This window comes from Oncorhynchus tshawytscha, unplaced genomic scaffold (genome assembly GCF_018296145.1).
Source record: "Oncorhynchus tshawytscha isolate Ot180627B unplaced genomic scaffold, Otsh_v2.0 Un_contig_7502_pilon_pilon, whole genome shotgun sequence".
NCBI classification, from domain to species: domain Eukaryota; kingdom Metazoa; phylum Chordata; class Actinopteri; order Salmoniformes; family Salmonidae; genus Oncorhynchus; species Oncorhynchus tshawytscha.
In genome coordinates, this window is record NW_024609483.1 from 83,791 (window position 1) to 110,000 (window position 26,210).

At 47.0% G+C, this 26,210-nt stretch overlaps 1 pseudogene; it reads left to right on the plus strand.

The window, feature by feature from the left end:
• The first annotated feature begins 1,520 nt into the window (after positions 1-1,520).
• Positions 1,521-26,210, plus strand: part of LOC121844956 — a 59,651-nt pseudogene continuing 34,961 nt past the window's right edge.

Sequence of the window (26,210 nt, forward strand, 5' to 3'; positions counted from 1 at the left end):
TATATAGCCTCCACATTGACTCTGTACCGTAACACCCTGTATATAGCCTCCACATTGACTCTGTACTGGTACCCCTGTATATAGCCTCCACATTGACTCTGTACCGGTACCTGTATATAGTCTCCACCCCCCTGTATATAGCCTCCACATTGACTCTGTACCGGTACCCCTGTATATAGCCTCCACATTGACTCTGTACCGGTACCACCTGTATATAGCCTCCACATTGACTCTGTACCGGTACCACCTGTATATAGTCTCCACATTGACTCTGTACCGTAATACCCTGTATATAGCCTCCACATTGACTCTGTACCGTAACACCCTGTATATAGCCTCCACATTGACTCAGTACTGGTACCCCCTGTATATAGCCTCCACATTGACTCAGTACTGGTACCCCCTGTATATAGCCTCCACATTGACTCTGTACCGGTACCCCCTGTATATAGCCTCCACATTGACTCTGTACCGGTACCCCCTGTATATAGCCTCCGCACATTGACTCTGTACCGGTACCCCCCTGTATATAGCCTCCACATTGACTCTGTACCGGTACCCCCTGTATATAGCCTCCACATTGACTCTGTACCGTAACATCCTGTATATAGCCTCCACATTGACTCTGTACCGTAACACCCTGTATATAGCCTCCACATTGACTCTGTACCGTAATACCCTGTATATAGCCTCCACATTGACTCTGTACCGTAACATCCTGTATATAGCCTCCACATCGACTCTGTACCGTAACACCCTGTATATAGCCTCCACATTGACTTTCTTAACACTTATTTTTCTTAAAACTGCATTGTTGGTTAAGTGCTTGTATGTCAGCATTTTCACTGTTGAATTCGGCTCATGTGACAAAATGAGGTGGAAACTGAGCTGCACTTCCTAACCTCCTTCCTGAATGTATGACCATATTAGAGAGACACATATTTCCCTCAGATAACACAGAACCACAAAGAATTCAAAAACAAACCCAAGATTGATGAACTCTCATATCTACTGGGGTGAAATACCACAGTGTGACATCACAGCAGCAAGATTTGTGACCTGTTGCACAAGAAAAGGGCAACCAGTGAAGAACAAACACCATTGTAAATACAACCCATATTTATGTTTATTTATTTTCCCTTTTGTACTTTAAACTATTTGCACATCGTTACAACACTGAATAAAGACATAATATCACATTTGAAATGTCTTTATTATTTTGGAACTTTTGTGAGTATAATATTTACTGTTAATGTTTTATTGTTTGTTTCACTGTTGTTTATTATCTACTTCACTTGCCAATAAAACCCTTAAATTGAAATGTAATTATATTAAAGGGTGTTTTATTGCTTAAGGCAAATTAGTCTGGATGAGAAGGGGTGAGAAGGGGTCAGACTCAGGGGTGAGAATAGAGGGAGGGGAAGGTTTTAAACTAAGAGTCGTGATCTGAAAGGAGGGACACAAGAGTGAAAGAGGGAATATGGTGTCATAAATACCCTCCTGTCTCTTGAGTGCCCATCTGTGCTGCACCTGTAAAACATCCAACATGAAAGAAAAACATCACAAATGGATGAAATGTTATTTTGTGTTATAGGCTACCAAGAAAAAAACGGTGTGAAAGTTATTACGCATGATTTGGGTCCTACTGTATATAACGAATGCCAATCAAAATAGCAGTTGAGTTCAAGCTGTCTCGAAGAAAAAGCCCTATTATTTGAAATGTTAACAATGCTAGTTTTTAGTGGGGGGTGTGAGCGTCCAGTACTCTACCATACCTTCGAGGTGTAGCGCTGCGCGTATGGAAACGGGTGGACGGACACTTCAACCACAGAGCGAACCTCGCGGTGAGGAATGAGCACATGACTGAACTGAACGCTGTTGCTGCGCCCGTACTATTGGATTTATCAGTGATTATTAGTCATTCCCGAGGACAGTGTCGTAACATTTTGGATATATCTACTGGTTCGTGTTCTTTAAAAGCTTTGGGAAACATATCTCACTTCTCTCGGTTCTATAAAGGGTAAGTTTGAGGCGCTCTCTCCAATTCAATCCCCCATTCCGTTCGTATCGAAAATGTCACGCAGTAATTCGAAATTGTATTTGGATGTTAACTGTGTCTTTGTATCCCACCCAATTTATTCAAACCTTTTTGTTATGTTACATTAAAACACGATGGACACATTAGCTTTTGAAATTGATAGGCTCAAGCAACCACAATGTTTTTATTCAGTGCTGAACGTTTTCTCTCAGAAACTCGGGAAGTTTTGGTTTGGCTTCCCTCAATTTTGACGATAGGCTAATGCACGACTAAATGTGTCTGTTTGTTATTTATTTATTTAACTAGGCAAGTCAATTAAGAACACATTCTTATTTACAACGACGGCCTCGGAACAGTGGGTTAACTGCCTTGTTCAGGGGCAGAACGACAGATCTTTTACCTTGTCAGCTCGGGGATTCGATCTTACAACCTTTCTTGTTGCTAGTCCGACGCTCTAACCATTAGACTATGTATTAACTGTGTATTAACTATGTATCAAACCATAATGCCATAATGTCTGAAGACCAATAGGCTACTATTCTGATATGTTTGTTATTAGGACGAGGGTAGTGAGAACACATCAGTCTGGGAGAAGGCTATAAAATCATCTCGAAATGATTTGAGCTCCATCAGTTCACTTGTGAGGCTAATCATTTACAAATGGGGAGTATTTAACACGACAGCAACTCGGCCTACTTTTCTGATATGTTTGTTATTAGTCTCACCGTACTTCATATGTGTCTGTACTATAGTAATGACATCAGGTAATAACATGGAATAACAGCAACGAGGGGTTGGAAGTGTCCTGAAATAGTTTGTGAAATAGTATTTCCTGTTCTGGCCTCCTCTCACATGCATACTGCAGCTTGTAGTCTACATTCGGTCATCACAAAGACAGCTGAAACCTATTGGTGAGAAAATCTGATGTTAGAGAGGGTCTGAGGGGGTCTGGGGTTAGAGCGGGTCTGAGGGGGTCTGGGGTTAGAGAGGGTCTGGGGTTAGAGGGGGTCTGGGGTTATTGAGGGTCTGAGGTTAGAGGGGGTCTGAGGTTAGAGAGGGTCTGGGGTCAAAGAGGGTCTGGGGTCAGAGAGGATATAAGGTTATTGAGGGTCTGGGGTTAGAGGGGGTCTGAGGGGGTCTGGGGTTAGAGGATCTGAGGTTAGAGAGGGTCTGGGGTTAGAGAGGTTCTGAGGTCAGAGAGGGTCTGTGGTTAGAGAGGGTCTGAGGTTAGAGAGGGTCTGGGATTAGAGAGGATCTGAGGGGGTCTGGGGTTAGAGAGGGTCTGGGGTATGAGGGTTGTCAGAGAGGGTCTGGGGTTAGAGAGGGTCTGGGGTCAGAGAGGGTCTGGGGTCAGAGAGGGTCTGGGGTCAGAGAGGGTCTGAGGTTAGAGAGGGCCTGGGGTTAGAGAGGGTCTGAGTGGGTCTGAGGTTAGAGAGGGCCTGGGGTTAGAGAGGGTCTGAGGGGGTCTGGGGTTATTGTGGGCCTGGGGTTAGAGAGGGTCTGAGGGGGTCTGTGGTTATTGAGGGCCTGGGGTTAGAGAGGGTCTGAGGGGGTCTGGGGTTATTGAAGGCCTGGGGTTAGAGAGGGTCTGAGGGGGTCTGGGGTTATTGAGGGCCTGGGGTTAGAGAGGGTCTGGGTTTAGAGAGGGTCTGAGGGGGTCTGGGGTTATTGAGGGCCTGGGGTTAGAGAGGGTCTGGGGTTAGAGAGGGTCTGGGGTTAGAGGGGGTCAGAGGGGGTCTGGGGTTAGAGAGGGTCTGGTGTCAGAGAGGGTCTGAGGTCAGAGAGGGTCTGGGGTCAGAGAGGGTCTGCAGTTAGAGAGAGTCTGGGGTCAGAGAGGGTCTGCGGTTAGAGAGAGTCTGAGGTTAGAGAGGGTCTGAGGAGGTCTGAAGCTAGAGAGGGTCTGGGCTTGGAGGGGTTCCAGAGGCAAAGAGATCAACAGAATTGTATAGAGTGAGAGGTAAAGCTTATTGAAGAGAGTTGAAGTAGAGGTATTGGGAGAAATGTCCAATTGACATAAACTTTTCATATTCACATCATACTAACTTAAAATAGGCTAGCTAGTTGAATGCTAACGTTAGCCAACGTTAGCTAAACAATAGCTAGATTGTTTTTCCTTAGAATAAACCCAGGCCTCATTTTCATCAATATCGACACAAAATCATTACAGGAAAAAAAACAAATGAAGGGATAGTTCACCGGAATGACGTCACGTTGGTTTCCTGACCCTGTACGCAGTCTATGGACAAGGTATGACAGAGAACCATGCTTTGGTTGAGTTTCCCTGCCACTGTTTCCACATGCTAACGTTTTTAGCATTTGTGGCACAAATCCCATTCGAGTCACGGGAACGATAATTAGCATTTTTTCCGTGCGCCAGGTCCAAATCATCAGAAAGTGTCTCAAATTGATCGTGAAGCTCAACAAAGTCACTTTGAATATGATGCTCGAAAAATGATGTCGACACTGCTTCCCAAATGGCATCCTTTCCCCTACATAGTGCACTACATTTAACCAGGAGCCGTAGGGTTGGGAATAGGATGCCATATTTTGGAAGCAACCTGGTAGCTAGCTGCACCTGGAGCTGTAGACAGGCAGTAGAGCCTGGTAGAGTAATCACATGGTTTTACATCAATTACACACCGTGTCACTGTGTCCAGGCTTAGTGGGTGGGCGTACCAGCTGCAAAAGTTGTTTTTTTTGGGGGGGAATTTATCAATGCTGAAATCTCAGTTACAGTTTATATATATCACAGACTGGATGTGTGATCCCTTGTATGTATGGTCTAACTGAGTGGCTGTAAAGGAGACCCCCTGTAGCCGTTCTTCCTCAACCCCTTCAGTGTGGACAGATCTGGAACTACATACAGTACTGATGGAAGGTATGTGAACTCCTCCTGTAATTTACAGATGTTTTTTATTTTTATTACCATGAAATCTTCATTTACTCAGATCCAGTCTTTTTTAATCGGACATAAACAGGTTTATATACTATGTCCGTCAATACCATGTTGGTGTAGGTGAAATCATGATTGTAGTAAGAAAAACAACATTAAAAGATAAGTGAACCTCGAGTTGCATTGGGTTAAATCAAGTAGTTAATAAGTAGAATCAGGTGGGTCAATAATTGGGTATCAAATGAACCAATCAAAGGAGAGATGGTTAGGGGGGGCGGGACTCTGATAAATAGAGAGATACCTGCTCAGTTTAATGTTACCCGTCCAGGTGAATGTAAAGCAGACCATACAGAGAGGAAAAGAGATCAGAGGACATCAGGACGAGGGTAGTGAGAACACATCAGTCTGGGAGAAGGCTGTAAAATCGTCTCAAAATGATTTGAGCTCCATCAGTTCACTTGTGAGGCTTATCATTTACAAATGGGGAGTATTTAACATGACCGAAGTATCCCAAAGAGCCACAGGAACAATCATAAATCAGGTAAAAGTCAACCCAAAAGATAACATCTAGAGATGTGCGGACCTCCCTTGTTGCGTCTCAGGTAACTGTGCTTCAACAATAAGGAGACCACTGAATCAAAATGCCACCCGTGGTAGGGGTGCTAGGAAGAAAGGCTCTGCTGTTAAAAAAAGAACCAAACTGTCCGTCTTAACTTGGTCAGAAACCCCCTGGACAAACCTGAAGAACCTGAAGTCCATACTCTGGACCGTGCATCATGTCCCAAATGGACCTTTTTGGGCACAATCAACACCGCTATGTTTGGCGAAAACCCAACACAGCCTACCAACAAAATAACAGAAAACCCAACACTGTCTACCAACAAAATAACAGAAAACCCAACACTGTCTACCAACAAAATAACCTTATCCCAACACTGCCTACCACCAAAATAACCTTATCCCAACACTGCCTACCACCAAAATAACCTTATCCCAACACTGCCTACCACCAAAATAACCTTATCCCAACACTGCCTACCACCAAAATAACCTTATCCCAACACTGCCTACCACCAAAATAACCTTATCCCAACACTGCCTACCACCAAAATAACCTTATCCCAACACTGCCTACCACCAAAATAACAGAAAACCCAACACTGCCTACCACCAAAATAACAGAATACCCAACACTGCCTACCACCAAAATAAATCCCAACACTGCCTACCACCAAAATAACCTTATCCCAACACTGCCTACCACCAAAATAACCTTATCCCAACACTGTCTACCACCAAAATAACATCCCAACACCCAACTGTCTACCACCAAAATCCCAACACTGCCTACCACCAAAAAAATAACAGCCTACCACCAAAATAACCTTATCCCAACACTGCCTACCACCAAAATAACAGAATACCCAACACTGTCTATAACCTTATCCCAACACTGCCTACCACCAAAATAACCTTATCCCAACACTGCCTACCACCAAAATAACCTTATCCCAACACTGCCTACCACCAAAATAACCTTATCCCAACACTGCCTACCACCAAAATAACCTTATCCAACAACCACCAAAATAACCTTATCCCAACACTGCCTACCACCAAAATAACAGCCTACCACCAAAATCCCAACACTGCCTACCACCAAAATAACAGAATACCCAACACTGCCTACCACCAAAATAACCTTATCCCAACACTGCCTACCACCAAAATAACCTTATCCCAACACTGCCTACCACCAAAATAACAGAATACCCAACACTGTCTACCACCAAAATAACAGAAAACCCAACACTGCCTACCACCAAAATAACAGAAAACCCAACACTGCCTACCACCAAAATAACCTTATCCCAACACTGCCTACCACCAAAATAACCTTATCCCAACACTGCCTACCACCAAAATAACCTTATCCCAACACTGCCTACCACCAAAATAACCTTATCCCAACACTGCCTACCACCAAAATAACCTTATCCCAACACTGCCTACCACCAAAATAACCTTATCCCAACACCAAAATAACCCTCCCAACACTGCCACCAAAATAACCTTATCCCAACACTGCCTACCACCAAAATAACCTTATCCCAACACTGCCTACCACCAAAATAACACTGCCTACCACCAAAATAACTTATCCCAACACTGCCTACCACCAAAATAACAGAATCCCAACACTGCCTACCACCAAAATAACCTTATCCCAACACTGCCTACCACCAAAATAACCTTATCCCAACACTGCCTACCACCAAAATAACCTTATCCCAACACAGCCTACCACCAAAATAACTTATCCCAACACTGCCTACCACCAAAATAACCTTATCCCAACACAGCCTACCACCAAAATAACCTTATCCCAACACTGCCTACCACCAAAATAACCTTATCCCAACACTGCCTACCACCAAAATAACCTTATCCCAACACTGCCTACCACCAAAATACTGCCTACCACCAAAATAACCTTATCCCAACACTGCCTACCACCAAAATAACCTTATCCCAACACTGCCTACCACCAAAATAACCTTATCCCAACACTGCCTACCACCAAAATAACCTTATGCCTACCAAAACCACCAAAATAACCTTATCCCAACACTGCCTACCACCAAAATAACCTTATCCCAACACAGCCTACCACCAAAATAACCTTATCCCAACACTACCACCAAAATAACCTACCACCACCTTAACACTGCCTACCACCAAAATAACCTTATCCCAACACTGCCTACCACCAAAATAACCTTATCCCAACACTGCCTACCACCACCTTATCCCAACACTGCCTACCACACCACCAAAATAACCTTATCCCAACACTGCCTACCACCAAAATAACAGAAAACCCAACACTGCCTACCACCAAAATAACCTTATCCCAACACAGCCTACCACCAAAATAACCTTATCCCAACACTGCCTACCACCAAAATAACCTTATCCCAACACTGCCTACCACCAAAATAACCTTATCCCAACACTGCCTACCACCAAAATAACCTTATCCCAACACTGCCTACCACCAAAATAACCTTATCCCAACACTGCCTACCACCAAAATAACCTTATCCCAACACTGCCTACCACCAAAATAACCTTATCCCAACACTGCCTACCACCAAAATAACCTTACTGTCCCAACACTGCCTACCACCCAACACAGCCTACCACCAAAATAACCTTATCCCAACACAGCCTACCACCAAAATAACCTTATCCCAACACAGCCTACCACCAAAATAACCTTATCCCAACACTGCCTACCACCAAAATAACAGAAAGCCCAACACTGCCTACCACCAAAATAACCTTATCCCAACGGGTGCCTACCACCAAAATAACCTTATCCCAACACAGCCTACCACCAAAATAACCTTATCCCAACACAGCCTACCACCAAAATAACCTTATCCCAACACTGCCTACCACCAAAATAACCTTATCACTGCCTACCACCAAAACACTTATCCCAACTACCACCAAAATAACCTTATCCCAACACTGCCTACCACCAAAATAACCTTATCCCAACACAGCCTAACCACCAAAATAACCAAAATAATATCCCAACATGCCTACCACCAAAATAACCTTATCCCAACACTGCCTACCACCAAAATAACCTTATCCCAACACTGCCTACCACCAAAATAACCTTATCCCAACACTGCCTACCACCAAAATAACCTTATCCCAACACAGCCTACCACCAAAATAACCTTATCCCATCACAGCCTACCACCAAAATAACCTTATCCCAACACAGCCTACCACCAAAATAACCTTATCCCAACACTGCCTACCACCAAAATAACCTTATCCCAACACAGCCTACCACCAACCATCCCAAGCCCAACACTGCCTACCACCAAAATAACCTTATCCCAACACTGCCTACCACCAAAATAACAGAAAGCCCAACACTGCCTACCACCAAAATAACCTTATCCCAACACATCCTACCACCAAAATAACCTTATCCCAACACAGCATACCACCAAAATAACCTTATCCCATCACAGCCTACCACCAAAATAACCTTGTCCCAACACAGCCTACCACCAAAATAACCTTATCCCAACACAGCCTACCACCAAAATAACCTTATCCCAACAGTCCAGCATGGTGGAGGGGTCCAGATCTGGGTCTGCTGTGCCTCCTCTGGACCTGGACGACTCCACATTATTAGTCCACGGGACGGTTGAGCTAACGTAGGCTAATGTGATTAGCATGAGGTTGTAAGCAGTCACATCTACTTTCAATCAGCCCTGTAGCTGTATAGCAACATTGTGGAAGCCCCCCAACGTCCATTAGAAGTCGAGGTGGGTACAGTAGATAGAGAAGAGGCAGCAGTCACATCTACCTTCAATCAGCCCTGTAGCTGTATAGCAACATTGTGGAAGCCCCCCAACGTCCACTGGAAGTCGAGGTGGGTACAGTAGATAGAGAAGAGGCAGCAGTCACATCTACCTGGAAACAAGTGATCAGTTCAAAAACAAGAAACCCTTCATTCTTTCTCAAAAAAACATTTACACCTTTATTTAACTAGGCAAGTCAGTTAAGAACAAATTCTTATTTTCGATGACGGCCTAGGAACAGTGGGTTAACTGCCTTGTTCAGGTGGCAGAACAACAGATTTTTTACCTTGTCAGCTCGGGGATTCAATCTTGCAACTTTTTGGTTACTAGTCCAACGCTCTAACCACTAGGCTATGCTGCCGCCCCGATTAATTCTCAAAACACATGATCGTTGTTTGTGTGTCTCTGACTGTCTTTTACCCAGGATGACCAAAATGTCCTTTGACAATTAACGAGCTTTCCAGAGACCTGGTGTTTCTTGGTCCTCTAATGGTCTTTAGTCTTTGTGATTGATAGCTACGTTTACTTTCAGCTGACAAGCAAATGCATTTTCTACATGAAACGAGCCAAACCCATCGATCGACAGTTGATGGACACGACAGGCATTAGTTGTAAAACACAATCCATTCCAAAATAAACAACAACAACAACAACAGGCTCTAGTTCATTTATTTGAAAGAGGTGGCCCAGTAAACACAATCCATTCCAAAATAAACATCAACAACAACAACAGGCTCTAGTTCATTTATTTGAAAGAGGTGGCCCAGTAAACACAATCCATTCCAAAATAAACATCAACAACAACAACAACAGGCTCTAGTTCATTTATTTGAAAGAGGTGGCCCAGTAAACACAATCCATTCCAAAATAAACATCAACAACAACAACAACAACAACAGGCTCTAGTTCATTTATTTGAAAGAGGTGGCCCAGTAAACACAATCCATTCCAAAATAAACATCAACAACAACAACAGGCTCTAGTTCATTTATTTGAAAGAGGTGGCCCAGTAAACACAATCCATTCCAAAATAAACATCAACAACAACAACAACAGGCTCTAGTTCATTTATTTGAAAGAGGTGGCCCAGTAAACACAATCCATTCCAAAATAAACATCAACAACAACAACAGGCTCTAGTTCATTTATTTGAAAGAGGTGGCCCAGTAAACACAATCCATTCCAAAATAAACATCCTGAATGAAACAACAACAACAACAACAGGCTCTAGTTCATTTATTTGACAGATGGATGTGAAACGTGTCTCTGTGAGGGTTTACAGATGGCTACATGTCCTCTGTTATCTTCTACAGAGTCTTCTATATCCACATTCTTCTGAGTAGTGCTGCTGTCAGTCATAGTTCTGTTGAAATTACCATGGTTAGTTAGTCGAGTAGCTCTTTAGGCAGCAGGCGTAACTACAGAGCCATACACAGACCCTTTTGAGGGGGTCATGTGCTCATACAAAAAAAAAAAAAAAAGGGCACCCGAAATGTTTTTCTTTCTTTCTGTAACCGTGGTAACGGGCTGGTTGATCAATTCTGAGAAGAAGAAGAGGTGAAAACAGCCCAATCTGATGAAGAAGGTATTCAGTTAAACTGTTTGAGAACTGGAATAAATGTTGTGCTTATTAACAAGGACCAACACAATTCCAGTCAAAATAGAAGATTGTAAGAAATACTATATCCTACCATGACTATATCAACCCAACTCCATGTGTTGTCACTATCATTTATCCTACCATGACTATATCAACCCAACTCCATGTGTTGTCACTATCATGTATCCTACCATGACTATATCAACCCAACTCCATGTGTTGTCACTATCATTTATCCTACCATGACTATATCAACCCAACTCCATGTGTTGTCACTATCATGTATCCTACCATGACTATATCAACCCAACTCCATGTGTTGTCACTATCATGTATCCTACCATGACTATATCAACCCAACTCCATGTGTTGTCACTATCATGTATCCTACCATGACTATATCAACCCAACTCCATGTGTTGTCACTATCATGTATCCTACCATGACTATATCAACCCAACTCCATGTGTTGTCACCATCATGTATCCTACCATGACTATATCAACCCAACTCCATGTGTTGTCACTATCATGTATCCTACCATGACTATATCAACCCAACTCCTTGTGTTGTCACTCATGTATCCTACCATGACTATATCAACCCAACTCCATGTGTTGTCACAGCAGAACGAGCTAGCCCAGTAGACACCACCCAGACCCTGTGTTGAAGCAGAAAGAGGTGGCCCAGTAGACACCACCCAGACCCTGTGTTGAAGCAGAAAGAGGTGGCCCAGTAGACACCACCCAGACCCTGTGTTGAAGAGAAAGAGGTGGCCCAGTAGACACCACCCAGACCCTGTGTTGAAGCAGAAAACGGAGTAGACACCACCCAGACCCCAGCAGACACCACCCAGACCCTGTGTTGAAGGAGAAAGAGGTGGCCCAGTAGACACCACCCAGACCCTGTGTTGAAGCAGAAAGAGGTGGCCCAGTAGACACCACCCAGACCCTGTGTTGAAGCAGAAAGAGGTGGCCCAGTAGACACCACCCAGACCCTGTGTTGAAGGAGAAAGAGGTGGCCCAGTAGACACCACCCAGACCCTGTGTTGAAGCAGAAAGAGGTGGCCCAGTAGACACCACCCAGACCCTGTGTTGAAGGAGAAAGAGGTGGCCCAGTAGACACCACCCAGACCCTGTGTTGAAGCAGAAAGAGGCGGCCCAGTGAACACCACAGGTGTCTTCTCTTCACAGCCGGGCCCTTCTCCATTGACAAGCCCAACGTTTCCTGCTGCTGAGAGCTCATTAGGCCACAGGCTACGTCACAAATGGCATCTTATTCCCTATGTAGTGCATACTGGGCCTTGGTCAAATGTTGTGCACTATTTAGGAAATGATATGGTGCCTTTTGGGACACACAAACAGTGAAAGGGAAAGGGGACAGGTTTTTTTGTTGTCTGTGTTCAACAACATGTGTGAACATGACATACTAGTCATGCTATCATGCCATGTCCAGGTGTAGCTACTAGCCAGGGGTCAGGGGTCAGGGTGAGTCACCATGGAAGAGAGTGTAGAGCCGGGAGTCAGGGGTCATGGTGAGTCACGTGATCAGTCCATCTGTCCCTTTCCTTCCTGTTGCAGTTTGACAATAAGGTTCTGCTTGTATCTCAAATGGACAACTGTTCCCTATGTAGTGGCACACACACACACACACACACACACACACACACACACACACACACACACACACACACCCTGATCAGTAGCAGTGCACAACATAAAGGACAGGGCTCCATTAGGGACAGAGTGTGTTCTATTGTTGGATCACAGTGTGGTGTCACTCTGCCAGCCTGGACCAGACCAGCAGAGCCCAGTAGGGGCTGAGGGCCTGGAAGACCGTCTGGCAATTAGTTTGTTCCCCTCCTGCCAGGCCAGGGCAGGGGACAAGCTCCCGCTACGCTGGCTGATCCAACCAGACCTCAGGGTTCAAATAGGATTCTGAAGAGAACAAATACTGTTTGAACCCAGGTTTGTAGCCAACACAGGCGGGGAACAGAGGCTAGGCTAGGTAGGCCTCCTGAAGTCTGGCGGGACTAATGCAGACTGGCGGGACTAATGCAGACAGGCAGGACTAATGCAGACTGACTGGACTAATGCAGACTGACAAGGCTAATGCAGACAGGGTTCTTGCAGACTGGCGAGACTAATGCAGACAGGCATCCTACAGACTGGCAGGACTAATGCAGGCTGGTGGGACTAATGCAGACAGGGTTCCTGAAGACAGGCAGGACTAATGCAGACTGACAGGACTAATGCAGACTGGCAGGACTAATGCAGACTGACAGGACTAATGCAGACTGGCAGGACTAATGCAGACTGACAGGACTAATGCAGACTGGCAGAGGACTAATGCAGACTGGCAGGACTAATGCAGACTGGCAGGACTAATGCATGACTGCAGGACTAATGCAGAGACTAATGCAGGACTAATGCAGACTGACATGGCTAATGCAGACATGGTTCCTGAAGTCTGGCGGGACTAATGCAGACTGGCGGGACTAATGCAGACAGGCAGGACTAATGCAGACTGACTGGACTAATGCAGACTGACAAGGCTAATGCAGACAGGGTTCTTGCAGACTGGCGAGACTAATGCAGACAGGCATCCTACAGACTGGCAGGACTAATGCAGGCTGGTGGGACTAATGCAGACAGGGTTCCTGAAGACAGGCAGGACTAATGCAGACTGACAGGACTAATGCAGACTGGCAGGACTAATGGACTAGGATGCAGACTGGCAGGACTAATGCAGACTGACAGGACTAATGCAGACTGACAGGACTAATGCAGACTGCAGGACTAATGCAGACTGGCAGGACTAATGCAGACTGACAGGACTAATGCAGACTGACATGACTAATGCAGACTGTTCCTGCAGGACTAATGCAGACTGACATGACTAATGCATGACATGGACTAATGCAGACTGACATGACTAATGCAGACTGACATGGCTAATGCAGACTGACAGGACTAATGCAGAGACATGGCTAATGCCTGGTTCCTGCAGACTGGCAGGACTAATGCAGACTGACATGGCTAATGCAGACTGACATGGCTAATGCAGACATGGTTCCTGCAGACTGGCAGGACTACTGCAGGACTAATGCAGACAGACTGACAGGACTAATGCAGACTGACATGGCTAATGCAGACTGACAGGACTAATGCAGAGACTGGACTAATGCAGGACTAATGCAGACTGACACTTGGTTCCTCAGACTGGCAGACTAATGCAGGACTAATGCAGACTGCAGGACTAATGCAGACTGACAGGACTAATGCAGACTGACAGGACTAATGCAGACTGGCAGGACTAATGCAGAACTGGCAGGACTAATGCAGACTGACATGCAGACTAATGCAGACTGACAGGACTAATGCAGACTGACAGGACTAATGCAGACTGACATGGCTAATGCAGACATGGTTTCCTAATGCAGACTGGCAGGACTAATGCAGGACTAATGACATGACTAATGCAGACTGACATGGCTAATGCAGACATGGTTCCTGCAGACTGGCAGGACTAATGCAGACTGACAGGACTAATGCAGACTGACATGGCTAATGCAGGCTGGCATCCTGCAGACTGACAGGACTAATGCAGACTGACAGGACTAATGCAGACTGGCATGACTAATGCAGACTTGGTTCCTGCAGACTGGCAGGACTAATGCAGACTGACATGACTAATGCAGACTGACATGACTAATGCAGACTGACATGGCTAATGCAGACATGGTTCCTGCAGACTGGCAGGACTAATGCAGACTGTCCTCCTGCAGACTGGCAGGACTAATGCAGACTGACAGGACTAATGCAGACTGACAGGACTAATGCAGACCTGCAGGACTAATGTAGACAGTCCTCCTGAAGACTGGCAGGACTAATGCAGACTGACAGGACTAATGCAGACAGGATTCCTGAAGACTGGCAGGACTAATGCAGGTAGTCCTCCTGCAGACTGGCAGGACTAATGCAGACTGACAGGACTAATGCAGACTGTCCTCCTGCAGACTGGCAGGACTAATGCAGACTGACAGCACTAATGCTAATGCAGACTGACTGACTAATGCAGACTGGACTAATGCAGACTGACATGGCTAATGCAGACAGGGTTCTTGCAGACTGGCAGGACTAATGTCCTCCTAGATTGGCAGGACTAATGCAGACTGGCAGGACTAATGCAGACTGGGTTCCTGCAGACTAATGCAGGACTAATGAAGACTGACAGGACTAATGCAGACTGGCAGGACTAATGACTAATGTAGACTGACATGACTAATGCAGACTGGCAGAACTAATGCAGACAGGACTCCTGAAGACTGGCAGGACTAATGCAGACTGACAGGACTAATGCAGACCTGCAGGACTAATGCAGACTGACAGGACTAATGCAGACTGACAGGACTAATGCAGACTAGCAGGACTAATGCAGACTGACATGGCTAATGCAGACTGGCAGGACTAATGCAGACTGACATGGCTAATGCAGACAGGGATCCTGCAGACTGGCAGGACTAATGCAGACTGACATGGCTAATGCAGACTGTCAGGACTAATGCAGACTGGCAGGACTAATGCAGACTGGCAGGACTAATGCAGACTGACATGGCTAATGCAGACAGGGATCCTGCAGACTGGCAGGACTAATGCAGACAGGACTCCTGAAGACTGGCAGGACTAATGCAGACTGACAGGACTAATGCAGACTGACAGGACTAATGCAGACCTGCAGGACTAATGCAGACTGACAGGACTAATGCAGACCTGCAGGACTAATGCAGACTGACATGACTAATGCAGACTGGCAGGACTAATGCAGACTGACAGGACTAATGCAGACTGACAGGACTAATGCAGACCTGCAGGACTAATGCGGGCAGTCCTCCTGCAGACTGGCAGGACTAATGCAGACTGGCAGGACTAATGCAGGGACAAGTCAGGGACAAGGCAGAGCTGAGGGAAACAGGGAGTCAGGGACAAGGCAGGGCTGAGGGAAACAGGAAGTCAGGGACAAGGCAGGGCTGAGGGAAACAGGGAGTCAGGGACAAGGCAGGGCTGAGGGAAACAGGGAGTCAGGGACAAGGCAGGGCTGAGGAAACAGGGAGTCAGGGACAAGGCAGGGCTGAGGAAACAGGGAGTCAGGGACAAGGCAGGGCTGAGGGAAACAGGGAGTCAGGGACAAGGCAGGGCTGAGGGAAACAGGCTGTTACAGGGACAAGGCAGGGCTGAGGGAAACAGGGAGTCAACAAGGCTGGGCTGAGGGAAACAGGGGGTCAGGGACAAGGCAGGGACAAGGCAGGGCTGAGGGAAACAGGGAGTCAGGGACAAGGCTAGGCAGAGGGAAACAGGGAGTCAGGGACAAGGCAGGGCTGAGGGAAACAGGGAGTCAGGGACAAGGCAGGGCTGAGGGAAACAGGGAGTCAGGGACAAGGCAGGGCTGAGGAAACAGGGAGTCTGGGACAAGGCAGGGCTGAGGAAACAGGGAGTCAGGGACAAGGCAGGGCTGAGGGAAACAGGGAGTCAGGGACAAGGCAGGGCTGAGGGAAACAGGCTGTTACAGGGACAAGGCAGGGCTGAGGGAAACAGGGAGTCAGGGACAAGGCTGGGCTGAGGGAAACAGGGGGTCAGGGACAAGGCAGGGACAAGGCAGGGCTGAGGGAAACAGGGAGTCAGGGACAAGGCTAGGCAGAGGGAAACAGGGAGTCAGGGACAAGGCAGGGCTGAGGGAAACAGGGAGTCAGGGACAAGGCAGGGCTGAGGGAAACAGGGAGTCAGGGACAAGGCAGGGCTGAGGAAACAGGGAGTCTGGGACAAGGCAGGGCTGAGGGAGTCAGGGACAAGGCAGGGCTGAGGGAACCAGGCTGTTCCAGGGACTCTGAGTGGGCTGCAGCCGGGAGGAGAGACCTTGACCCTGGGAACGGTGGTAAGCGAGATAAGAGACTTCCTGAGATCTACTTCCTAACAACGCTTAGCGAGTAGAGATGTGAGGAGGACGGTAACTCCCCAGATATGTTCTCTGAAGATGGAAGGACCAGGTCTTAAAATGTCTTCTTAGATCCTGATGAAGACTGTTGTAGCTGGAACGTAAACCAGCTTATTATGTCCAATGTATTGAACATGTTCAGTCTGATTTAATGAGCTCCTTGCAGGTCGGTATAATGCCTTCTGTCACAGATCGCTAGGTTTCTGATATACAGTACTTTAATAAACACCATTAAACAGATATATCAATGATCACCCAAACCAACAGTGTGTGAAGGTTCTCTTCTCTCTCCTAGCTCTCTCCCTCTCTCCCTTAGCTCTCCCTCTCTCCCTAGCTCTCTCTCTCCCATAGCTCTCTGTCTCTCTCTCCCTTAGCTCTCCCTTCTCTCTCTCTCTCTCCCTTAGCTCTCTCTCTCCCTTAGCTCTCTCTCTCTCCTCCTAGCTCTCTCTCTCTCTCTCTCTCCCTTAGCTCTCTCTCCCTCTCTCCCTTAGCTCTCCCTCTCTCCCTTAGCTCTCCCTCTCTCCCGTAGCTCTCTCTCTCTCTCTGTCTCTCTCTCTCCCTTAGCTCTCCCTCTCTCCCTTCTCTCTCTCTCTCTCTCTCTCTGTCTCCTCTCCCTTAGCTCTCTCTCTCTCTCCCTTCTCTCTAGCTCTCTCTCTCCCATAGCTCTCTCTCTCTCTCCCTCTCTCCCTTAGCTCTCCCTCTCTCCCTTAGCTCTCTCTCTCTCTGTCTCTCTCTCCCTTAGCTCTCTCCCTCTCTCCCTTAGCTCTCTCTCTCTCTCTCTCTCTCTCCCTTAGCTCTCTCTCTCTCTCCCTTAGCTCTCTCTCCTCTCTCTCTCTCTCTCCCTCTCTCCCTAGCTCTCTCTCTCTCTCCCTTCTCTCCCTCTCCCTCTCTCCTAGCTCCCTCTAGCTCTCTCCCTCTCTCCCATAGCTCGCTCTCTCTCCCTCTCTCTGTCTCTCTCTCTCTCTCTGTCTCCCTCTCTCCCTTAGCTCTCTCTCTCTCTCTCTCTCTCTTCTCTCTCTCTCTGCTAATGAGTAACTTATATGACAGAGTGATAGTCAGCATGGAAGGAGGGATATAGAAATAAACCTCCCTGACTCTTGATACCCTTAATAGTGTTGATGAAACATCTGTCGTGTGTTTTAACTCTCCCTTAATAGTGTTGATGAAACATCTGTCGTGTGTTTTAACAGCATCCTGTTGTCATGGATATTATTTGACTGGGCACCAGAGGAGTAATGCTGTGTGGCTTTTTCAAGGTCTCCCAAATCTAATGGGATTAAATGAATCCTATTGAATTAAAAGCAGATGGTCACTGCTACCTCCCCCTAGCCACTTAACCCCCACCCCCCACCCACGGAACTGTCCCGACCCCCTAGCCCCTCCTATAGGACTGTCCTCTGAACCCCTTAGCTCCCCCCCCCACGAAACTGTCCCCCTCCAGCCAACACTACAGATCCCCAGTACAGACTATAGAACCCCTCCACCACAACAACAACAGAACCCCAGTACAGACTATAGAACCCATCCACCACAACAACAGAACCCCAGAACAGACTATAGAACCCATCCACAACAACAACAGAACCCCAGTACGGACTATAGAACCCATCCACCACAACAACAACAGAACCCCAGTACAGACTATAGAACCCCTCCACCACAACAACAACAGAACCCCAGTACAGACTATAGAACCCATCCACCACAACAACAGAACCCCAGAACAGACTATAGAACCCATCCACCACAACAACAGAACCCCAGGACAGACTATAGAACCCCTCCACCACAACAACAACAGAACCCCAGTACGGACTATAGAACCCCTCCACCACAACAACAACAGAACCCCAGTACGGACTATCTCTCCCCTCCACCACAACAACAACAGAACCCCAGTATGGACTATAGAACCCCTCCACCACAACAACAACAGAACCCCAATACAGACTATAGAACCCCTCCACCCAACAACAACAGAACCCCAGTACAGATGGACTATAGAACCCCTCCACCACAACAACAACAGAACCCCAGTACAGACTATAGAACCCCTCCACCACAACAACCCTCCAGAACAGAACCCCAGTACGGACTATAGAACCCCTCCACACACAACAACAACAGAACCCCAGTACAGACTATAGAACCCCTCCACCACAACAACAACAGAACCCCAGAACATAGAACTATAGAACCCCATCCACCACAACAACAGAACCCCAGTACAGACTATAGAACCCCTCCACCACAACAACAACAGAACCCCAGTACAGACTATAGAACCCCTCCACCACAACAACAGAACCCCAGTACAGACTATAGAACCCATCCACCACAACAACAGAACCCCAGAACAGACTATAGAACCCATCCACCACAACAACAGAACCCCAGTACAGACTATAGAACCCCTCCACCACAACAACAACAGAACCCTAGTACAGACTATAGAACCCCTCCACCACAACAACAACAGAACCCCAGTACAGACTATAGAACCCCTCCACCACAACAACAACAGAACCCCAGTACAGACTATAGAACCCCTCCACCACAACAACAACAGAACCCCAGTACAGACTATAGAACCCCTCCACCACAACAACAACAGAACCCCAGTACAGACTATAGAACCCCTCCACCACAACAACAACAGAACCCCAGTACGGACTATAGAACCCCTCCACCACAACAACAACAGAACCCCAGTATGGACTATAGAACCCCTCCACCACAACAACAACAGAACCCCAATACAGACTATAGAACCCCTCCACCACAACAACAACAGAACCCCAGTACAGACTATAGAACCCCTCCACCACAACAACAACAGAACAGAACCCCAGTACAGACTATAGAACCCCTCCACCACAACAACAACAACAGAACCCCAGTACGGACTATAGAACCCCTCCACCACAACAACAACAGAACCCCAGTACAGACTATAGAACCCTCCACCACAACAACAACAGAACCCCAGAACAGACTATAGAACCCATCCACAACAACAACAGAACCCCAGTACAGACTATAGAACCCCTCCACCACAACAACAACAGAACCCCAGTACGGACTATAGAACCCCTCCACCACAACAACAACAGAACCCCAGAACAGACTATAGAACCCCTCCACCACAACAACAGAACCCCAGTACAGACTATAGAACCCCTCCACCACAACAACAACAGAACCCCAGAACAGACTATAGAACCCCTCCACCACAACAACAACAGAACCCCAGAACAGACTATAGAACCCCTCCACCACAACAACAACAGAACCCCAGAACAGACTATAGAACCCATCCACAACAACAACAGAACCCCAGAACAGACTATAGAACCCCTCCACCACAACAACAACAGAACCCCAGTACAGACTATAGAACCCCTCCACAACAACAACAACAGAACCCCAGAACAGACTATAGAACCCCTCCACACACAACAACAGAACCCCAGTACAGACTATAGAACCCTCCACCACAACAACAACAGAACCCCAGAACAGACTATAGAACCCCTCCACCACAACAACAGAACCCCAGAACAGACTATAGAACCCCTCCACCACAAACAACAGAACCCCAGTACAGACTATAGAACCCCTCCACCACAACAACAACAGAACCCCAGAACAGACTATAGAACCCCTCCACCACAACAACAACAGAACCCTAGTACAGACTATAGAACCCCTCCACCACAACAACAACAGAACCCCAGTACAGACTATAGAACCCCTCCACAACAACAACAGAAAACATAGATAAAAATCACCTCTGACAAAAAAGCTTCTTGCGTTGTCTTCGATTGGCTAATTATTTCCTAAATATTAAAAAGGAATTCATTTGATCTGGCCATTATCTTTGCCTGGTCCTGATGCTGTGTTGGTCTTCATACCCGTCCTGCTGTTCTGACAACACCACAGTAACATCAGTTAATAACACCATGTCCTCATGTGTTTGGTGAGTTACAGCCAGGAGCCTATTGGTCATTATGATACTAGGTTACATGGCAAATCCCTGTTATGGAGAACAATGGGTTGTAATCCCAAATCGCACCATATTCCCTATATAGTGCACTACTTTCGACCAGGACCCATAGAGCTCTGGTCAAAAGTAGTGCACTGAATAGGGAATAGGGTGCGATTTGGGACGTGTTCTAGGACTACTGGTTGAAAACAGAAAACAATCTCCTTCCTCTGTTTATGTTGCATCCAGCTGAAACCAGATGGGTCCTACTGGCTGTGGATGTTAAGAGTTTATGTTGCGTCCAGCTGAAACCAGATGGGTCCTGGCTGGCTGTGGATGTTAAGGGTTTATGTTGCGTCCAGCTGAAACCAGATGGGTCCGACTGGCTGTGGATGTTAAGGGTTTATGTTGCGTCCAGCTGAAACCAGATGGGTCCTACTGGCTGTGGATGTTAAGGGTTTATGTTGCGTCCAGCTGAAACCAGATGGGTCCGACTGGCTGTGGATGTTAAGGGTTTATGTTGCGTCCAGCTGAAACCAGATGGGTCTGACTGGCTGTGGATGTTAAGGGTTTATGTTGCATCCAGCTGAAACCAGATGGGTCCTACTGGCTGTGGATGTTAAGGGTTTATGTTGCGTCCAGCTGAAACCAGATGGGTCCGACTGGCTGTGGATGTTAAGGGTTTATGTTGCGTCCAGCTGAAACCAGATGGGTCCTACTGGCTGTGGATGTTAAGGTGTTGTTACAGCAACACGGCCGTCTCAGCCGGGGGGGGGGGTATATTGGTCCTATTTCAACTCTGTATTAATATGTGTGAGTTTGGAAATGTGTCTTCTGCGTTTCCCAAGTCCCCCGGAGACACCCGGCGAGAGTGGAGGGAGGTCACGGTCATCTCAGCCTGAGTGTTCAGCAGCTCTATGTGTGGTCCTGGTGTGGTTCAACCAGAAACAGTCTGTGGTTCATTTACCATTCTGACAGTCACTCACCATTATGGCAAAGTTGGGCATCTTGATATATGGAAAACAGATTGAATTACTTGAATAACTTGAAGTTGTCATGAACATTAGTTAGTTTGGCTTTGAAGCATTAGCTTAATCATCTCTCCTCCCCTTTCCTCTCCAGTGCTCTCCTGTCTTGTTCTCTCCTGTCCTTTCCTCTCCAGTGCTCTCCTGTCCTGTTCTCTCCTGTCCTTTCCTCTCCAGTGCTCTCCTGTCCTGTTCTCTCCTGTCCTGTTCTCTCCTGTCTTGTTCTCTCCTGTCCTGTTCTCTCCTGTCCTTTCCTCTCCTGTCCTTTCCTCTCCTGTCCTTTAATCTCCTGTCCTGTCCTCTCCTTTCCTCTCCTTTCCTCTCTTCTCCTGTCCTCTCCTGTCCTCTCCTGTCCTCCGTTCCTGTCCTCTCCTGTCCTCCGTTCCTGTCCTCTCCTGTCCCCTCCTGTCCTGTCTTCTCCTGTCCTGTCCTTTCCTGTCCTGTCTTCTCCTGCCCTGTTCTCTCCTGTCCCCTCCTGTCCTCTCCTGTCCTGTCTTCTCATGTCCTCTCCTGTCTTCTCCTGTCCCCTCCTGTCCTCTCCAATGCTCTCCTGTCCTGTCCTCTCCTCTCCCGTCCTCTCCTGTCTTCTCCAGTGCTCTTGTCCTGTCCTCTCCTGTCCTCCTCTCCTGTCCTCCTCTCCTGTCCTCCTCTCTTTTCCCCTCCTGTCCTCTACAGTCCTCTCTGTTTAACAGAAAATTGAGTGACAGTGAGTAAGAGGTTGTGTTGTGTGTGGGCAGCAGAAGTCTGGCCATCAACAGGTTCTGACTGTTCTGTTCCCCAGATGAGATGAGTCATCTATCATCATCTATCATTCAATCTATCTCTCAGTCTTCTGTTGAACAGCCCTGCAACCTCCACTACAGCTATCTCTCTTCCTCTCTCTCTCTCTCCTGTTTGACAGCTCCTGGTCGAGTACTTGCATACTCTGTGGGTTCCTAGGACCTGAGGTTGATAATGTGGGTTCCTAGGACCTGAGGTTGATAATGTGGGTTCCTAGGACCTGAGGTTGATGATGTGGGTTCCTAGGACCTGAGGTTGATGATATGTTTGATGATATGGGTTCCTAGGACCTGAGTTTGATGATGTGGGTTCCTAGGACCTGAGGTTGATGATGTGGGTTCCTAGGACCTGAGGTTGATGATGTGGGTTCCTAGGACCTGAGGTTGATGAAGTGGCTTCCTAGGACCTGAGGTTGATGATGTGGGTTCCTAGGACCTGAGGTTGATGATATGTTTGATGATATGGGTTCCTAGGACCTGAGGTTGATGATGTGGGTTCCTAGGACCTGAGGTTGATGATGTGGGTTCCTAGGACCTGAGGTTGATGATGTGGGTTCCTAGGACCTGAGGTTGATGATGTGGGTTCCTAGGACCTGAGGTTGATGATGTGGGTTCCTAGGACCTGAGGTTGATGATGTGGGTTCCTAGGACCTGAGGTTGATGATGTGGGTTCCTAGGACCTGAGGTTGATCATGTGGGTTCCTAGGACCTGAGGTTGATCATGTGGGTTCCTAGGACCTGAGGTTGATGATGTGGGTTCCTAGGACCTGAGGTTGATGATGTGGGTTCCTAGGACCTGAGGTTGATGATGTGGGTTCCTAGGACCTGAGGTTGATGATGTGGGTTCCTAGGACCTGAGGTTGATGATGTGGGTTCCTAGGACCTGAGGTTGATGATGTGGGTTCCTAGGACCTGAGGTTGATGATGTGGGTTCCTAGGACCTGAGGTTGATGATGTGGGTTCCTAGGACCTGAGGTTGATGATGTGGGTTCCTAGGACCTGAGGTTGATGATGTGGGTTCCTAGGACCTGAGGTTGATGATGTGGGTTCCTAGGACCTGAGGTTGATGATGTGGGTTCCTAGGACCTGAGGTTGATGATGTGGGTTCCTAGGACCTGAGGTTGATGATGTGGGTTCCTAGGACCTGAGGTTGATGATGTGGGTTCCTAGGACCTGAGGTTGATGATGTGGGTTCCTAGGACCTGAGGTTGATGATGTGGGTTCCTAGGACCTGAGGTTGATGATGTGGGTTCCTAGGACCTGAGGTTGATGATGTGGGTTCCTAGGACCTGAGGTTGATGATGTGGGTTCCTAGGACCTGAGGTTGATGATGTGGGTTCCTAGGACCTGAGGTTGATGATGTGGGTTCCTAGGACCTGAGGTTGATGATGTGGGTTCCTAGGACCTGAGGTTGATGAACTACGTCTGACTGAGGGGGCTTTTCTATCACGTACTAAACCAGGTAAACAAAACAACAACTACAAAAAACTAGATGTTATTTTAAATGGTTTTTCTCTGTTTCCTCCACAGTGGATGTACTGTGCTGTGAGGTTAAAGGTTGAAGAGCGGCCGGCCACTCGCTCTCGAGCTCCTCCTGAAACCAACCACCTGGAGTCATTAACAGGTACATGATGGTATGGCGCCAGTTCTGTTGCTTTGCAATCAACACCTACAACTACAGCTGATATACAGTCTATATACAATCAACACCTACAACTATAGCTTATATACAGTCTATATACCATCAACACCTACAACTATAGCTTATATACAGTCTATATACCATCAACACCTACAACTATAGCTGATATACCATCAACACCTACAACTATAGCTGATATACAGTCGAAATTCCATCACCACCTAAACAACTAAATCAAGTCAAATCAAATATTATTAGTCACATGCGCCAAATACAACAGGTGTAGTAGACCTTACAGTGAAATGCCAAATACAACAGGTGTAGTAGACCTTACAGTGAAATGCTGAATACAACAGGTGTAGTAGACCTTACAGTGAAATGCTGAATACAACAGGTGTAGTAGACCTTACAGTGAAATGCTGAATACAACAGGTGTAGTAGACCTTACAGTGAAATGCTGAATACAACAGGTGTAGTAGACCTAACAGTGAAATGCTGAATACAACAGGTGTAGTAGACCTCACAGTGAAATGCTGAATACAACAGGTGTAGTAGACCTCACAGTGAAATGCTGAATACAACAGGTGTAGTAGACCTTACAGTGAAATGCTGAATACAACAGGTGTAGTAGACCTTACAGTGAAATGCTGAATACAACAGGTGTAGTAGACCTGACAGTGAAATGCTGAATACAACAGGTGTAGTAGACCTGACAGTGAAATGCTGAATACAACAGGTGTAGTAGACCTGACAGTGAAATGCTGAATACAACAGGTGTAGTAGACCTGACAGTGAAATGCTGAATACAACAGGTGTAGTAGACCTTACAGTGAAATGCTGAATACAACAGGTGTAGTAGACCTGACAGTGAAATGCTGAATACAACAGGCGTAGTAGACCTCACAGTGAAATGATTACTTACGAGCCCCTAACCAACAATGCAGCTAAAAAAATAGTCAAATGTGGAGGCTATATACAGGGGGTACCTGTACAGAGTCAATGTGGAGGCTATATACAGGGTATTACGGTACTGAGTCAATGTGGAGGTTATATACAGGGTGTTACGGTACAGAGTCAATGTGGAGACTATATACAGGGTGTTACGGTACAGAGTCAATGTGGAGGCTATATACAGGGGGTACAGAGTCAATGTGGAGGCTATATACAGGTGGTACCGGTACAGAGTCAATGTGGAGGCTATATACAGGGTCTACCGGTACAGAGTCAATGTGGAGGCTATATACAGGTGGTACCGATACAGAGTCAATGTGGAGGCTATATACAGGGGGTACCGGTACAGAGTCAATGTGGAGGCTATATACAGGGTATTACGGTACAGAGTCAATGTGGAGGCTATATACAGGGTATTACGGTACAGAGTCAATGTGGAGGCTATATACAGGGTATTACGGTACAGAGTCAATGTGCGGGGGCACCGGTTAGTTGAGGGAGAGTTATTAAAGTGACTTTGTATAACAACAGAGAGTAGCAGCGGTATAAAAGAGGAAGGGGGGGGAATGCAAATAGTCTGGGTGGCAATTTGATTAGATGTTGAGGAGTCTTATGGCTTGCGGGGTAGAAGCTGTTTAGTATCCGCTTTGTCCTAGACTTGGCGCTCCGGTACCGCTTGCCGTGCAGTAGCAGAGAGAACAGTCTATGACTGGGGTGGCTGGGGTCTTGTGAACAGGGAGTACAGGAGGGGACTGAACACACACCCGAGGGGCCCGCGTGTTGATGATCAGCGTGGCGGATGTGTTGTTACCTACCCTTACCACCTGGGGGCGTCCCGTCAGGAAGTCCAGGATCCAGTTGCAGAGGGAGGTGTTTAGTCCCAGGGTCCTTAGCTTAGTAATGAGCTTTGAG